Below are 16,734 nucleotides of genomic sequence, written 5' to 3' on the forward strand. Positions count from 1 at the left end.
CAGAGCTTGTTTATATTGACTTCAATTTTTACTGAACTAGAAGCAGAATGTACAGTTAACGAGAAAGTATAGAGACATACCAAAGGGTTGGCTTGTTGGGTGTCAGTAAGCTGGTGATGAAATTTGGATTCCATTGAAAAGCCAAAATATGTATTACAGGGTTTTTATTATGTTTTGTTTTGTTTTTTAACTCACATCAGTTTATAATAAATATTATTTTTAATTATTCCATGAGATTACTTGTAAAATCATATTGAAATAAGATGATAAGAAAAAACATCTTATGGTATCTTATGGTATGTTTTTTTTCTTTTTAAAGGCTCAAAATCATTAGGGTAGTAGACTTTGGAGAATAAATCCTTCCTAATTCTTTATGTTGTGGTATAGATATACTGACCCATTTACTCATTTATTTGGCCAGTATTTGTTGAGCCTCTACTATGTGTCATGCATTCTTTAAATAACCGTGATAAAGAGAGCTAGTGTCTCCTTCCTTGTGGAGCTTAAGGTCTGGCAGGTATTGGGAACAGAGTCAAAAATATGCCAGGGTATTATTTGGTTTGGATCTGTTCTAAAAAGCATAGCCATGTATATATGCTAAGACTTCCTTAGGAAACAATTATATGGTACATACAATTTAATAAATTCAAATTTTACAATCAAAATGTCTTTCTAGCATGCAAAGAGGACTTAACCATGTGTGGAAATAATTATTTCTTTATGCAGCATAGAATGTGGACTTTGAAAATACATTACTTAAAACAGTCAGAAATTATTACTATTGGAGTTAATTTTGCACAGATTTGCATCATTTAGGCAGAAGCTGAAAATGTTGTAAGGGAGTTTAAGAGTATATTGTATTCCATTTCTTAATGCCTCATGAGAGTTGCACCTTAAGACAAATTGTACATGATCACCTGCTAAATCTACCAGTCAACTTTTCACTCCATTCTTTAACAACAGGGAATGTAAGCCCTTATAATCAATATCAATAAATAGTAATATTATCAATACAAAAATAGCAGTTGGAGGGTGTGTAGACTACCAAGTTAAGTGGAAAAAAACATAAGTCAAGTAATAAAATCTATTTCCTTTCCATCTTGCTATAAGGTAAATTTGAATAAAACTAAGTAAAGAATATGCATTAAAGGAAGAAAATAGGACAAAGTACAGTCATTCTTCATTATTACAGATTCCATAATTACAAATTCACCCATTCACAGGGCACCTGGGTGGCTCAGTTGGTTAAGTGTCTGACTCTTGATTTGGGCTCAGGTCATGATCTCACCATTCGTGGGATCAAGCCCCATGTCAGGCTCTGTGCTGACAGCGAGGAGCCTGCTTGGGATTCTCACTCTCTCTCTCCCTGTCCCTCCCCACCTCTCTCTCAAAATAAATAATATTACAAAAAAATTCACCTCACTAAAATGCATTTGCACCTCTACAATCAATAATCAAATCTGTTTCAAGGTCATTCATAGACATGTAAGGATATCAAAAAATTTGAGTTACCTTTAGAGCAAGTTCCCAATGGAGGTCAAACAAGATGATGTTCTGTTTTCTTGTTTCAGCTCTCCTTCTGATTATCTTCTTTGCCGTTTATTTGGTGCCACATTATTTGCAATTTTATGCTTCTTCTTGATTTTACTGTTTAAAATGGTCTCCAAAGCATAGTGCTGAAGTTTTCCTAAGCATAAGAATGATACATGTGTTAGATAAGTTTCATTCAAGCATGAATTATAGTGTTGTGGCTGAGTCCAAGGCTAATGAATCAATAACATCTATTAAATAAAATGTTTTTAGATAGAAACACATAAAAACCTCTATATACTGATTAGTTGACAACAATACAACCAGAGACTCTTAGGAAACTAATCTTACATTTCTCCTAGGAGTAACAGCTCATTGTTCATTAATTCATCATTCCTAATAAGTTTATAGAATATGACTACTGTGAATATGAAAATCAGCTGCATTTTGGTAGGAAATGTGAAGACAAAAGTTTGGTGAGCATCTGACAAATCTATACATGATGCTACTTAAGAGCACCCAAATTTAGCCAAAAGTTTTTTATTGTCACAGTCAAGGAAAAAGCAAACAAACAAACAAAAACTCAAACATGGCTTAGAGATGGAGAATAAAATGAAGCGAGAATTTGTCTCTAGGGGATCCAGAAGAAGAGAAAATAGAAGCTGAGGCATCTAATCCTTTAAATAACTTTGAAAGCTAGTCCAAAGATTTCCACTTCAACAAAGTTCACTAGACTTCTTGAAAAGGGCATTCAGTTCCCATTGGATTCATCATTATCCCACCCTGGGTGGTTTAAGATACTGAAATTTTCCTTATGCATAAAAAGACATTTATTTTTTTTTAATTGGCGTACTTTTTTTTTTTTACTGATTTCACAAATAGTAACTCAACCTTGCCTATATATACAGTCAAAACTCATCCAATGCCAAACATCAAGTACAACATATTTTGCACACTAGGTCTCTACAAATATTTGTTGAATTTATGAATTAGTGAAAAATGATGTATACACATTTGGGATTCAGGGGTGGAGACAGATATTTATGGCCATCAAGAGGCTATTTTTTAAAGCAGGATTCATGCTCAGCAGGAAGCTCAACGTGGGGATTGAATTCACAACCCCCCACAGGTGAAGACCTGAGCTGTGATCAAGAGTCAGACGCTTGGGGCGCCTGGGTGGCGCAGTCGGTTAAGCGTCCGACTTCAGCCAGGTCACGATCTCGCGGTCCGTGAGTTCGAGCCCCGCGTCAGGCTCTGGGCTGATGGCTCGGAGCCTGGAGCCTGTTTCCGATTCTGTCTCCCTCTCTCTCTGCCCCTGCCCTGTTCATGCTCTGTCTCTCTCTGTCCCCCCAAAAAAAAAAAAAAATAAACGTTGAAAAAAAAAAAATTAAAAAAAAAAAATTAAAAAAAAAAAAAAAAAAAGAGTCAGACGCTTAACTGACTGAGTTACCCAGGCACCCCTCAAGAGGCTATTTTTACAGTCATGGTACCAAAGCAGTTCATCAGGAAAGTCATTTCAAAGAAGTGATCTGCTATGCAGAAAGAACTCCAGCCAAAAATAAGCTAATTAAAATGTCTTCCTGTCTGTAAATAAATAATAAATATTTGATGAGAAATCTCAACTGCTCAAAGCAAAATCACCTAGATGCTATACATGGATCCTCCCTAAATCGATTTTTAAAAAAGAATCAAATTGACTAAGAAACGTATAATCCCTGGGGCGCCTGGGTGGCTCAGTCAGTTAAGCATCCAACTCTTGGTTTCGGCTCAGGTCATGATCTCTGCTTCATGAGTTCAAGCCCCATGTCAAGCTCTGTGTGGGCAGTGCAGAGCCTGCTTGAGATTCTCTCACCTTCTCTCTCTGCCCCTCCCTGCTCACTTTCTCTCTCTTGCGTGCGTGCACTCTCTCACTCTCTTGCTCTCTCTCTCCAACATAAAGTTAAAAAAATTAAAAACAAAAAAAGACATGTATAATCCCCTCTAGAAAGAGTCGTCTTGCTATTGAACAGTGGACTACTGTCTTAACATTTTCATCAGTTTAAAACCACAAATAGCTGGGCAAATGATTAGATCTGATTAAGAGTCCATTCTCTTTAGAGCTATGAAGAAATTAATAGGCTTCTCAATATATCAATTGTGAGCTTCAAAGAAAGGGCAAGGTTGTTGGGAAATTAACACTGGCATGAACCAGAACTGGAAATGATTTGTAAACTGAGAAGTTAAAATCAGAAACAGAAGACAGTCTTGGTGTTTGAGAGAGATAGTAACATAATGTGCATTTGTTTTAGAACAGGGATGGACAAATTCTGATCCTTGGATCAAATCTAGCCAATAGCCTGTAGTTATAGTTTTACTGAAACACAGCCATAATTAGTCATTTATGCATTATCTTTGACTACTTTCTCACTACAACAGCAGATTGACTAGTTAGATAAGTACCTTATGGCCCTCAGAGCTTAAAATATTGACCATATGGATCTTTAAAGGAAAAGTTTGTCAACCAACTCCTGTCCTACACTAATATCTATCTCTTATGTAGAATTAAGAATAAGGCTCCAAATATTCTGTCCCATTTACTTCTTCTTTGCAGATGTTTTCAATAATTTCTTAATACTAAGTATAATGTATAATGTAAAATATCAAATTTGATTTCCATTGAATAAGGCTTCCTTCCTTTTTACTAAATAGATATTAGATCCTTGTGCATTCTGCTTTTACTTTTAGCATCTATCCCATAACAAACTGTATTGTTTTATTAAACCGAGTATTTCTGATACTAACCACAGAAAATTAGATTGAGAAAACAGAATACTGTATAATATGAATAATATATAATACAATTATATGATTTGAGTCTCTTTCTTTTTCTATTTTCATTTTTCACCTCATGGATCTAGCAGCTGATGCCAAAAAATTAAAAATAATAGTATAATTGCTTGTCTCTGACCCAAGTTTGTTGTCCACTTTATTATCAGTTTTGCTGGAGCTTCAGTTTCTTATTTCTAATACAGTATATTATTTTTTAAAATAATGCTTCATTTTGTTCAAATTGATTTGAAAAGATGTGTTGCTTTCACTTTTGAGTGTAATTTTTCCCTTGAACCCTGAAATTATATTTAATATCGTTTCAGTGTGTTAAGTTATACTGCCCTTAACAGAAGAAACATAATCTCTTTCTTAGAAAGAAATCAAACTCTTAGAGAAATATAGGTTAAATTATTTAGAGTAAGTGAAGAAACAAAACTCCAACCCAATATTTAGTATTACATTTTGCCAAATATCGTATTATAATGACACAAGAAAGAATGATATGAAGCACATAATGAAAGCACAGAGCACATAGTATGTGGGTTACCATAGAGTTTGGTAAGCTATACACAAACTGATAGCCTGAACTTATTGAAGATGTAAATTGAAGGACACAGAATTATGCTGGCCAAGAGAAATACTATTCAGATTTGATTGTCAAGTGTTATTTTTTTGAAGTGAAATTAAGAATATGCAAATAAGTTTTGCATTTTCTCAATGTTTTTGACGATCTGAAAAAATGTAATTGAATGGAACTTGAATGGAATTATAATAAAGTGAACTTCTCCTGTTGTCTGAGAATTCCTGTTGAAGATTCAAAAAAAAAAACCCAATAGCTAATAAGCTTGTCTACATTCTGAAGAGGAGCTTTTAGGCATTAGTCACAAGATTTACTAAGATTTGACCATATCTGCTTCCTTCACTCTCCCTACCCCTTGTAGCCAAATAAAAGAAAGACTCAAGTCCATCAGAGGGAAGAATTATCTGAGTGTTCAGTTATATGGTTATTAAAAATATGGTAATAGTCTCTGTGCCAAACAAAGCTAGTTGGGTTCTGAGAGAATCATATACAGAAATTTAGGGAGTATACTGAAGGTAAGGCTTACATGACATTCCCCACATGGATGGTTGTTGAGTTGGAGAAACTTGTGCCATGGTGCTGGAATGACTTGGTTGGGAGAATTTGGGGACAAGACTGGCACATTTCTCCTTGTTTGCAGGCATAATGTGAATGTAGAAGCCAAAAGGTTACCTTCCTCCATATGTTTCTGAAAATTTGATTCCAGATAGAGCAGTCACAGAAAAATGGAACAAGAGAGGGAAACACTGGGAGTGCCAAACATGCCCACTTTTTAGTGTGATAAGAATCAGGGTTGATATAAAATATAGGATGTCCAGTTAACTGTGAATTTCTGGTAGACAACAAATAATCTTTAATGTAAACATGTCCTCAATATTTTCATGGAACATACTTATTTTAAAATATTTTTCCTTGGGGTGCCTGAGTGGTTCAGTCAGTTGAGCATCTGAATTCAGCTCAGGTCATGATCTCAGAGTTCGAGAGTTCGAGCCCCACGTTGGGCTCTGTGCTGACAGCTCAGAGCCTGAAGCCTGCTTCAGATTCTGTGTCTCCCTCCGTCTGCCCCTTCCCCACTCATGCTCTGTCTCTCCCTGTCTCTCAAAAATGAATAAACGTTAAACAAAAATTTTTAATTAAAATAATATATTTTTTTCCTTGTTTACCTGAAATTGATTTGGGCTAATCAATGCATGAAAGTGGCCAGAAAATCTGTCACTTCTATTCAGATGTACTCAAGGTTCAGAGAAGAAAGTTCTAAAATGGAATTAAAGACAATGGTTAAGGAAATACTCACTAATATCCTATTTACCGCCCACATCTATCATTCAGATTCATCAATAACTTGGTTATATATGAAAATAAGTTATCAAGTGGGCTTTTCTAAATTCTGGATGTTAAGTTGATGCCCTTTATTTTTATTTGCTAAATATGACAAGCCTAGCTACAATGCATGCATGAATTAGTTAAAATATGATTACTTGCTATGACAAACTCCAAAATGTATAATGGTTTGTGTATGATAGAATTTATTTCTTGCTTATAAAAATTACAAAGGAGCAAGAAACTATTCTTTAATTGGATCTAGATTTATTTCATCTTATGGTCCATCATTTTCAAAGGTGTCTTCCTAGATCTCTGTCCTTAGCTGCCTCAAGGAGGCAGATGTGAAAAGAATATGGAGGACTGTACATGAGAAGTTCTAGTGAGCTAACCTTGGAAATAGCACCACACTCACATTTTGTTGGCTAGAACTCAGCCGTATATCCACATCAAATTCAAGGAAAGCTAGGAAATTCAGGAATACCTCTGTATCCAGGAAGAAAAGAAAATGGATTTGGTATACAAGTAGCCAATCTCTAGCACACTGAATTCCCATCTACCAGTGGAAATTCTGGAAATTACTTCACCCAAAGCTAATTTAAATGACCATGTCCAAGAAAGCATTTTCCATAGAGAAGAGATTGATCTGTACTGTACTGTATAGCCCTACTGTAAACTGTAGTGTATACCAGTGGGTGAAGGCAAAATGGAGAGCTACAGAAGGACTTCTAGTGATTAGACAAAGTATACGTCCCATATCAGTAAATTATTCAATATGAGTATCCCAGTGGATAATTCCCATAAGCCCACAAATACAACCCAAAAGAAATTCACATTAGGACACCTGTAATACTACCATATTCTTTACTCTTCTTTCATTAATGCCTTTTTCATCCCTGCATGGAACCGGGAATACAGGGAAAGAAGATAGCCAGGGTGAAAAACAGATTATGCATCTACACTGCAAGTCAGGCCAATCTAAGAGGTAGGAAAAAATGGGAAATTAACATCTTTCAATTGAATGTGAGAATGAATTTCTTTGATTTGGGCTAATCAATGCATGAAAGTGGCCAGAAAGCCTGTCACTTCTATTCAGATGTACTCAAAGTTCAGAGAAGTTCTAAAATGGAATTAGAGACAATGGTTAATGAAAAACTCATTAATGTCCTATTTATAGCCCACATCTATTATTAAGATTCCTTAATAACTTGGTTATATATGAAAATAAGTTATCAAGTGGGCTTTTCTAAATTCTGGATGTTTCTAGCCTCAAATAATACCTATTAGTAATCAACGAGTGTTTCCTTGGAAGCAAACCTTTTAGTTTTTGGCTTATTTGTTTTATTTTTAGTCCTACTGAATTTTAAATAACAATGTGTCTTATATATAATTGAATTCTAGTCAGTAACAGCTGAAGTATAGAACTAGACGGAAGTTTTGTTTCATGTTGTCTGGTGCAGATTGATCCCAGGGGCCAAAAGCGCTAATACAAGACTTGATTACAGGGAAAAACAAAACAAAACAAAAAGAAAAGAAAAAAAAGAGGAAGGAAGTTGTGAAAATTGGCAATAAAGACTTGCTACAAATCATAACTGCTAATAAAAGGCCACAGTTGTTGTTCTGATATCAGTGGCTTATATCATATAAAATTCCCCTGGGTTGTGCTTAAAATGTTTTAAATTTCAAACTAGGGTTATTAAAACTTAACAGAGAGTACTTATATTTTTTAAAGTGTGATAAATATTTTACTGCAAACTGTTTTCATATATATGAAAATAACGTGATCCAAAGATAATATTTTTGTTGTATTTCATTGTTGTAACTCACCTCTTAAACAATTCCCAAGTTCTCTAAATAACTAGCTAGGACACAATACTGAAAAAAATAAAAGCAATAATTAGACAAGAATTCCACCAGGATATGTCTGTAATTTATCCCTTACGTGGAAAGATACTGGCTTTTAGTTTTGCACAAAATAGGTGTTCAAGAAATGTCTTAAATATTGATGCCTCATCATTTCTATAAAAATCAATGTGTTTGAAGCTACAATTAGCAGAAAATAAATAAGTATTGGAAAGAATGCAGATCAGCTTTATGTTACAGTATTCTTAATGTTATCAGAGTCTATTTATTAAAAAGTAAAAGACGTCACATTTTTCAACTTTTTTTTGTAATCTTCACCATGTCTCCTTAAAAATCATCCATTTTGTAAATTTAAATTTGTAAAGCCTCTATGGAAAACAGTATGGAGTTTATTCAAAAAATTAAAAATAGAACTACGACATATGATCCAGCAATCTCACTTCTAGATACAGAGTTGATCGTTGAATGACATAGGTTTGAACCACACATGTTTACTTACATACAGATATTTTTCAATAACTATAGTACTATAAATGCATTTTTCTCTTCCTTATGATTTTCTCAATAACATTTTCGTTTCTCTAGCTTACTTTATTGTAATACTACAGTAAATAGTACATATAACACAGAAAATATGTGTTAATCAACTGTTTTCTGCTTCCGGTCAACAGTAGGCTACTTGTAGTTAAGTTTTTGGGGAGTCAAAAGTTATATGTGGATTTTTGACTCCCTGGGGACTGGCCCCTCACCCTTGTGTTGTTCAAGTGTCATTTTCCAAAGAAAATGAAATAATTATCTCAAAGATAGATCTCTACTCCTGTTTGTCAGAGCATTATTCACAATAGCCAAAATTTGGCAAAAAACTAAGTGTCCATCAACAAGAGAACAGACCAAGAAAATGCTGTACATATATACAATAGAATATTATTCACCCTTTAAAAAAAGGAAATCCTATCATTTACAACAACATAGATGAACTGGAGGATGTTAAGGTAAGCAAGATTATCCAGACAGAGAAACATAAACACTGCCTGGTATCACTTACATGTATATTCTAAAAAAAATGTCAAACTTACTGAAGCAGAGAGTAAACCAATAGTTTCAAGGGGCTGTGGGGTGGAAGAAATAGGTAGAGGTTGGAGCTGATAAAAGTTATAGTTCACCTACAAGATGAGTAAAGTCTGAGGACCTAATGTATAACATGGTGACTATATAGTGGGTAACACTCTGTTGTTTAACTGTAATTGGTGAGAGAGTAAAACTTAAATGTGTTCACCAAAAAAAGAGGAAAAAGCAAATATGTGGGGTGATGGATGTATTAATTGACTTGATAAAGGAATCCTTTCACAATGTATACATGTATCAAACCATCACCTTGTGGTCTTTAAATGGCTTATAATTTCATGTGTCAATTATATCTCAATAAAGCTGAAAATGTCATCTGTTTTAATAAGTTGATTATCAATTGCTAAAAAAATGTGCAGAGCAGGTATTCAATGACTCCATCAGATTAAAGGGTCATCATATCCTACTACTTTCTAAGAAATCACTTGGGAAGGCAGTATAAACACCAAAAGGATATAAAATTTGTCAATTAAGAATTAGATTTGTAAGAGAGAGAGAGAGAGAGAGAGAGAGAGAGAGAGAGAGATTTATTTGTAAAGTTTATGGTCTTACGAGACCAGAGTGAGCAAAAAATAGACTGATTTCTCCTAGCCTCTTGCTTCTCACAGTCTTAGGTTCACTCTCCTCATTCAGCACCTAACCAAATAATGGGCAGAAATAGTAATGCATGGTTAAAATGCAAGCATGATTTTACCAAAGCATGGTTTTTAGAGACAAACTGCCTGGGTTCAAATCTTGGCTTTTCTATCCACTAGTTACTTGACACTCACAAATTACTTAAACTTTCTGAGCCTCGTTTTCTTATAGTTACAAGGAAAATAATGTTGTGAGGATTGAGTGAGTTAACATATATAAAACCACCTAAAAGAGCCCAGAATATAGTAAACACTATGTAATTATTAGCACTTCTCACCTTTGCAACTTAACCTACCTTTGCTTATTTCTCTGTATCTACTTCCATTGATTTTTTTTCAATAGTAACCATTGTTAAGTATACAGTACAGTGGCATTAATTGCCCTCAATGTTGTGCAACCATCACTATTAACTAATTCAAAACCTTTTTCATCATTCCAAACAGAAACTCTAAAAACGTTAAACAATAAGTCCTCATTCGTCCCTTCCTTTATCCCCTAGTAAACTTTATTTGTAACTGTGGGTTTATTTAAAAATTATAAAAACTTCATTCAATGCAATCCCAATCAAAATTGCACCAGCATTCTTCTCAAAGCTAGAACAAGCAATCCTAAAATTCATATGGAACCACAAAAGGCCCCGAATAGCCAAAGGAATTTTGAAGAAGAAGACCAAAGTGGGAGGCATCACAATCCCAGACTTTAGCCTCTACTACAAAGCTGTCATCATCAAGACAGCATGGTATTGGCACAAAAACAGACACATAGACCAATGGAATAGAATAGAAACCCCAGAACTAGACCCACAAACGTATGGCCAACTCATCTTTGACAAAGCAGGAAAGGATATCCAATGGAAAAAAGACAGTCTCTTTAACAAATGGTGCTGGGAGAACTGGACAGCAACATGCAGAAGGTTGAAACTAGACCACTTTCTCACACCATTCACAAAAATAAACTCAAAATGGATGAAGGACCTGAATGTGAGACAGGAAACCATCCAAACCCTAGAGGAGAAAGCAGGAAAAGACCTCTCTGACCTCAGCCGTAGCAATTTCTTACTTGACACATCCCCAAAGGCAAGGGAATTAAAAGCAAAAATGAACTATTGGGACCTCATGAAGATAAAAAGCTTCTGCACTGCAAAGGAAACAATCAACAAAACTAAAAGGCAACCAACGGAATGGGAAAAGATATTTGCAAATGGCATATTGGACAAAGGGTTAGGATCCAAAATCTATAAAGAGCTCACCAAACTCCACACCCGAAAAACAAATAATCTAGTGAAGAAATGGGCAGAAAACATTAATAGACACTTCTCTAAAGAAGACATCCAGATGGCCAACAGGCACATGAAAAGATGCTCAACATCGCTCCTCATCAGGGAAATACAAATCAAAACCACACTCAGATATCACCTCATGCCAGTCAGAGTGGCCAAAATAAACAAATCAGGAGACTATAGATGCTGGAGAGGATGTGGAGAAAGAGGAACCCTCTTGCACTGTTGGTGGGAATGCAAACTGGTGCAACCACTCTGGAAAACAGTGTGGAGGTTCCTCAAAAAATTAAAAATAGACCTACCCTATGACCCAGCAATAGCACTGCTAGGAATTTACCCAAGGGATACAGGAGTACTGATGCATAGGGGCACTTGTACCCCAATGTTTATAGCAGCACTCTCAACAATAGCCAAATTTTGGAAAGAGCCTAAATGTCCATCAACTGATGAATGGATAAAGAAATTGTGGTTTATATACACAATGGAGTACTACGTGGCAATGAGAAAGAATGAAATATGGCCTTTTGCAGCAACGTGGATGGAACTGGAGAGTGTGATGCTAAGTGAAATAAGCCATACAGAGAAAGACAGATACCATATGGTTTCACTCTTATGTGGATCCTGAGAAACTTAACAGAAACCCATAGGGGAGGGGAAGGAAAAAAAAAAAAAAAAGAGGTTAGAGTGGGAGAGAGCCAAAGCATAAGAGACTCTTAAAAACTGAGAACAAACTGAGGGTTGATGGGGGGTGGGAGGGAGGGGAGGGTGGGTGATGGGTATTGAAGAGGGCATCTTTTGGGGTGAGCACTGGGTGTTGTATGGAAACCAATTTGACAATAAATTTCATATATTAAAAAATTTTTTTTAATTATAAAAAAATATTTTTATTACATACAATAAGCAATATTTTTAAAAATTTTTGATGTTTATTTATTTTGGGAGAGAGAGAATGAGAGGGGGAGGAGCAGAGAGGGAGAAAGAATCCCAAGCAGGCTTCCGCTCAGCCTGACGTGGTGACAGATCTCACAGCTGTGAGATCATGACCTGAGCTGAAATCAAGAGTTGGACACTTAACCAACTGAGCCACCCAGGTGCCCCCATACAATAAGAAATCTTTAGCTTAAAGTTTAAACTTTCACATAAAGCGTTTTTTTTAATTGTTTTTAAAATGTTCACATTTTAAAAGATCAAAAAAAAAAAAAGCTGAATATGTTTTTCAGTACAGGTCCATGCTTAGTTATTCACATCCCAAAGCTGTTTTGAAAAGACTAAAAAAATGGCTGAAAATAATTTACAATTGGCAATGATTAAAATCTTCTTGTCTTTGGAAGGGCATAGTAATGACTCATATGAATTTAAAGTTATAAGCATTTAACAGTTTATACAAGCATGTAGTTTTTACCAGAATACAAAAGGTCTTAAATTGTCACTAGAGTTGTTTTTGGAATGATTGTTTTATCAGGAAAAGCATTCTTCACCAAGAGAGTCCAAACCAGAGAGTTTGGACTTTCAACTTTGAACAGAACTGCATTTAATTTCTGTATCTCTTGCATATGGAGTACATCATAGACTCCATCAGGCCATTCACAAGACCAGCAACACGCAGAACAATGAGGCCAGTCTCTTCCTATGTCACTAACGAGAAGCACACAAGGTGAATATAAAAAATAATGATAATATCTGTTGCAAGCAATCTTGTTTCAAACATTTTCTTCAGTTGCTTCACAGAGCCCAGTGAAAAGTTCACACTGGTCAATGCAGCAATTCTTCCTAGGGTATAAAACAATACAAAAAGTTTTATGCCACCAGAAAGGAATAGCAATCCAGTTCCAAGGATAAAACAACAATAACAAAAAAGAAATGCAGCACACAAAGCATCTGCCAAACCATTTCAATCTGATATTGAAACTACAGGACAGGGCATCCAGGACCTTTTCAGTCCGGCCCTGCTCTTTGTCATCCTGGTAACTGAGGACCCTCTCCAGCGTCTCCATGGCCATTTTCCCAAGCTGTTTCGACAGGCATTCCTTTGCCCGCCCTTCCTGCCTAGCAAAAAAACTCCTAGTAATCTTTAATTTACTTTCCGTCTCCATGAATTTGCCTATTCTAGATATTTCACTGAATAGAATCATACAATAATTGCCCTTTTATGTATGATTTATTTCACTTAAAGCAGTGTTTCCAAGGTGTGTCTGTGCATTAGAATCCATTCCTCTTTAAGGCTTAATAATATTCCATTATATGTATATACAACATTTGGCTTATGCATTCCTCTACTGATGGATACATGGGGTGTTTCCATTTTTTGACTATAGTTACTAATGCTGCAATAAACACTGGCATAAAAATAGATCCCTATTTTCAATTTGGGGGGGTTATAATTTGGAGTGGAATGACTGGGTCAAATAGCAACTCATTATTTAGCTTTTTTGAAAAACAGCCAAACTATTCCCATACTAACTTTCCCATTATTTTTCATTCCCACCAGCAGTGTACCAGGGTTCCAGTTTCTCCACATCGTTACCAACTCTTGTTATTTTCTAGTTTTTTTTTCTTTCATTATATCCATCCCAGCACATGTCAAGTGAAATCTTATTGTTTCGATTTGTATTTCCCTAGTGACTAAAGATGTTGAATATGTCTTCATGTTCTTAGAAGCTATTTGTATGTTTTTGGAGAAATATCTGTTCGAGTCCTTTCTCCATTGTTTTGTCTTTCTGCTGTTCAGCTTTAAGAGTTCTTTATATATATATTGGGGCATCTGGATGGCTCAGTCGGTTAAGCGTCCGACTTCAGCCCAGGTCATGATCTTGCAGTTTGTGAGTTCGAGCCCCATGCTGGGCTCTGTGCTGACAGCTCAGAGCCTAGAGCCTGGTTAGGATTCTGTGTTTCCCTCTCTCTATGCCCCTCCCTTATTCACACTCTGTCTCTCTCTCCTTCAAAAATAAATAAACATTAAAAATTTTTGTTTTAATAAAAAAGTTCTTTATGTATATTTAATATTAAATACTTATCAGATATATAATTTGCAAACATTTTCTCCCACTTTCTAGGTTATCTTTTCAGTTCCTTGAAAATATCCTTTAATACACAAAATGTTTAAATTTTGATGAAATTCAGTGGATATTTTTTCTGTTGTGGCTATGCTTTTGGTGTCATATTTAAGAATTGGTCACTGGGGCGCCTGGGTGGCTCAGTTGGTTAAGCGTCAGACGTCAGCTCAGGTCATGATCTCACGGTTTGTGGGTCTGAGCCCCACAACCAGCTTTCTGCTGTCAGTGCCCAAGCCTGCTTCAAACCCTCCATCCCCCTCTCTCTCTGCCCCTCCACAACTTGTGCACACACACACTCTCTCTCTCTCTCAAAAATAGACATTAAGAAAAAAAAAAAAAGAATTAGTTGCCAATTCTAAAGTCATGAAGATTTATCCTTATATTTTTTCTAAGAGTTTTATGGTTTTAGCACTTATATTTACAGTGTTTATCCATTTTTAGTTAATTTTTGTATATGATATAAGGTAGGTGTCCAACAAAATTCCTTTGCATGTAGAAATCCAATTGTTCCAGCACCATTATTGAAGAGACGACAGGTCCTCCTTAATTTACAGTGGGGTTCTGACCTGATAAACTCATTATAAGTTGAAAAAATCATATGCTAAAAATGCATTTGAGACACCTAATCTACTGAGCATCATACCTTAATCTAGCCTAACTTAAATGTGCTCATAACACATTATCCTACAGTTAGGCAAAATCATCTAACACAAAGCCTATTTTATAATAAATGTTGAATACCTTATATCATTTGTTAAATACTGTGCTGAAAGTGAAAAATAGAATGGTCATATGGGTACAGAATGGTTGTAAGTGTATCAGGTGTTTACCCTCATTGTTATCTGGCTGAGTGGGAGATATATAGCTCACTACCACTGCCCAGCATTACAAGATAGTTTTGTACCGCATATCACTAGCCCAGGAGAAGATCAAACTTTCAGATTCCAAGTACAGGTTCTACTGATTGTGTACCATTTTTGCACCACCATAAAGCCAAAAAATCATGAGGTTGAACCATTATAAGTCAGGGACCATCTCTAATCTTTTCCCATTGAGTGGACAAAGGCACCCTGGTCAAAAATCAGTTGGACATAGCTGTATGTTTTTATTTCTGTACTCTCAATTCTAGCCCATTGATCTATTATTAATCCATATTCTTGCTATAAGTTTTGAAAGTAGAAAGTGTGAACTATCCATCTCTGTTCTTGTTTTTCAAAATGTTTTGGCTATTTGGGACTTCTTGCAATTTCATAAGAATTTGAGTGTTGATTTTCCATTTCTTCAAAAAAAGTTCAAATTTTTATAAAAATTGCATTGAGTCTATAGATTGCTTTGAGCAACAATGACATCCTAACAATATTACATATTCCTACCCAAGAACATGAAATGTCTTTCCATTTATTAGGTCTTCTGATTTTTGTTTGTTCATCTTATACCCTACAACTTTGCTGAATTTGTTTATTTGCTCCAATAGATTTCTTGTTGATTTTTTTTAAAAAGACTGCTCTCATTTTATCTCTACAATCCTTTATTTCCCACTTACAATTTTAAAAATAAATATTCTTAATTTGGATCCCCCTATGAAATTCAAGAGAGTCCAGGAACCACCTAAAATATCAGGACAAATTTAGTATGTATGTTCAATTTTCTGAAGAATGGGTTAACTGCTTGCATAGTAACATAGATGGTTGTGATAATCTGTCCCTCCTCTCAAAAAAAGTTAAGATCTGTTGTTATAAAGGGAAATCAACATGGTCAGAAATTTTAAAAATTCCCTTTGTTAAATTACTGGAAAATAATGGGTGGATTATGATTATGACAGAAAATTCAGACTATTAATCTTCTTTGTTAAATAAAATATATACGCATCCATGTTTCCATTTCTCTTGATTTAGAAGGGAACTGAATAAATTATATTATGTATGAAGATTTTTAGATTCTTTACAACAAAAACATTATCAACTGGATAAGCATGTATTAAATATACATATTTCCTTTCAGCACCTCGGTTTTTGTGTAAATATAGAGCAGTAATTTAAGAATTGCTTGAGCACCGGAAGCAGCGACAAGTGCACACTAACTAGAAACGCCATTTTGGCAGCTCCAGCCCGGACCTACTGATCTGAAACTCGAGGACGAGGCCAAGCAATCTGTGTCTTAATAAGAAGATTCCGAAGCAGAGTAAAGTCTGAGACCCACTAGTAAATAAAGACAATAAAACGTCCACGACCTCAACTGAATGGCTTCTCTACTTACCCACTTTAACTTCCCAAAGCCAACATCAGACCAGAGGAATTGATTATACCCAATATTCAACAAATGTTTTATTCTGCATAGGCAACTCTTACCAAATTAAACCCTAAGCTATATTCTGGGAACAAAGAAAAAAAAAGGTAAAGCATCTGCACTCAGGGAGCAATAAACCTACATAAAAAGCCCTTTGAATCACTGATAAGCTAAGGGCTATAGCAGAGTTATGCCCAGGAAGTGCCACTAGAACCTAGGAGAGTTCTAGCTTAGAACTTAGTTCTGGCTGTCGG

At 35.4% G+C, this 16,734-nt stretch overlaps 1 pseudogene; it reads right to left on the reverse strand.

Annotated features, from left to right (window-relative positions):
• Positions 1–12,650: 12,650 nt before the first annotated feature.
• LOC122496088 lies at positions 12,651–13,135 on the reverse strand (annotated as a pseudogene).
• Between the last annotated feature and the right edge of the window lie 3,599 nt (positions 13,136–16,734).

This window comes from Prionailurus bengalensis, chromosome F2, assembly GCF_016509475.1.
Source record: "Prionailurus bengalensis isolate Pbe53 chromosome F2, Fcat_Pben_1.1_paternal_pri, whole genome shotgun sequence".
Lineage (NCBI taxonomy): Eukaryota > Metazoa > Chordata > Mammalia > Carnivora > Felidae > Prionailurus > Prionailurus bengalensis.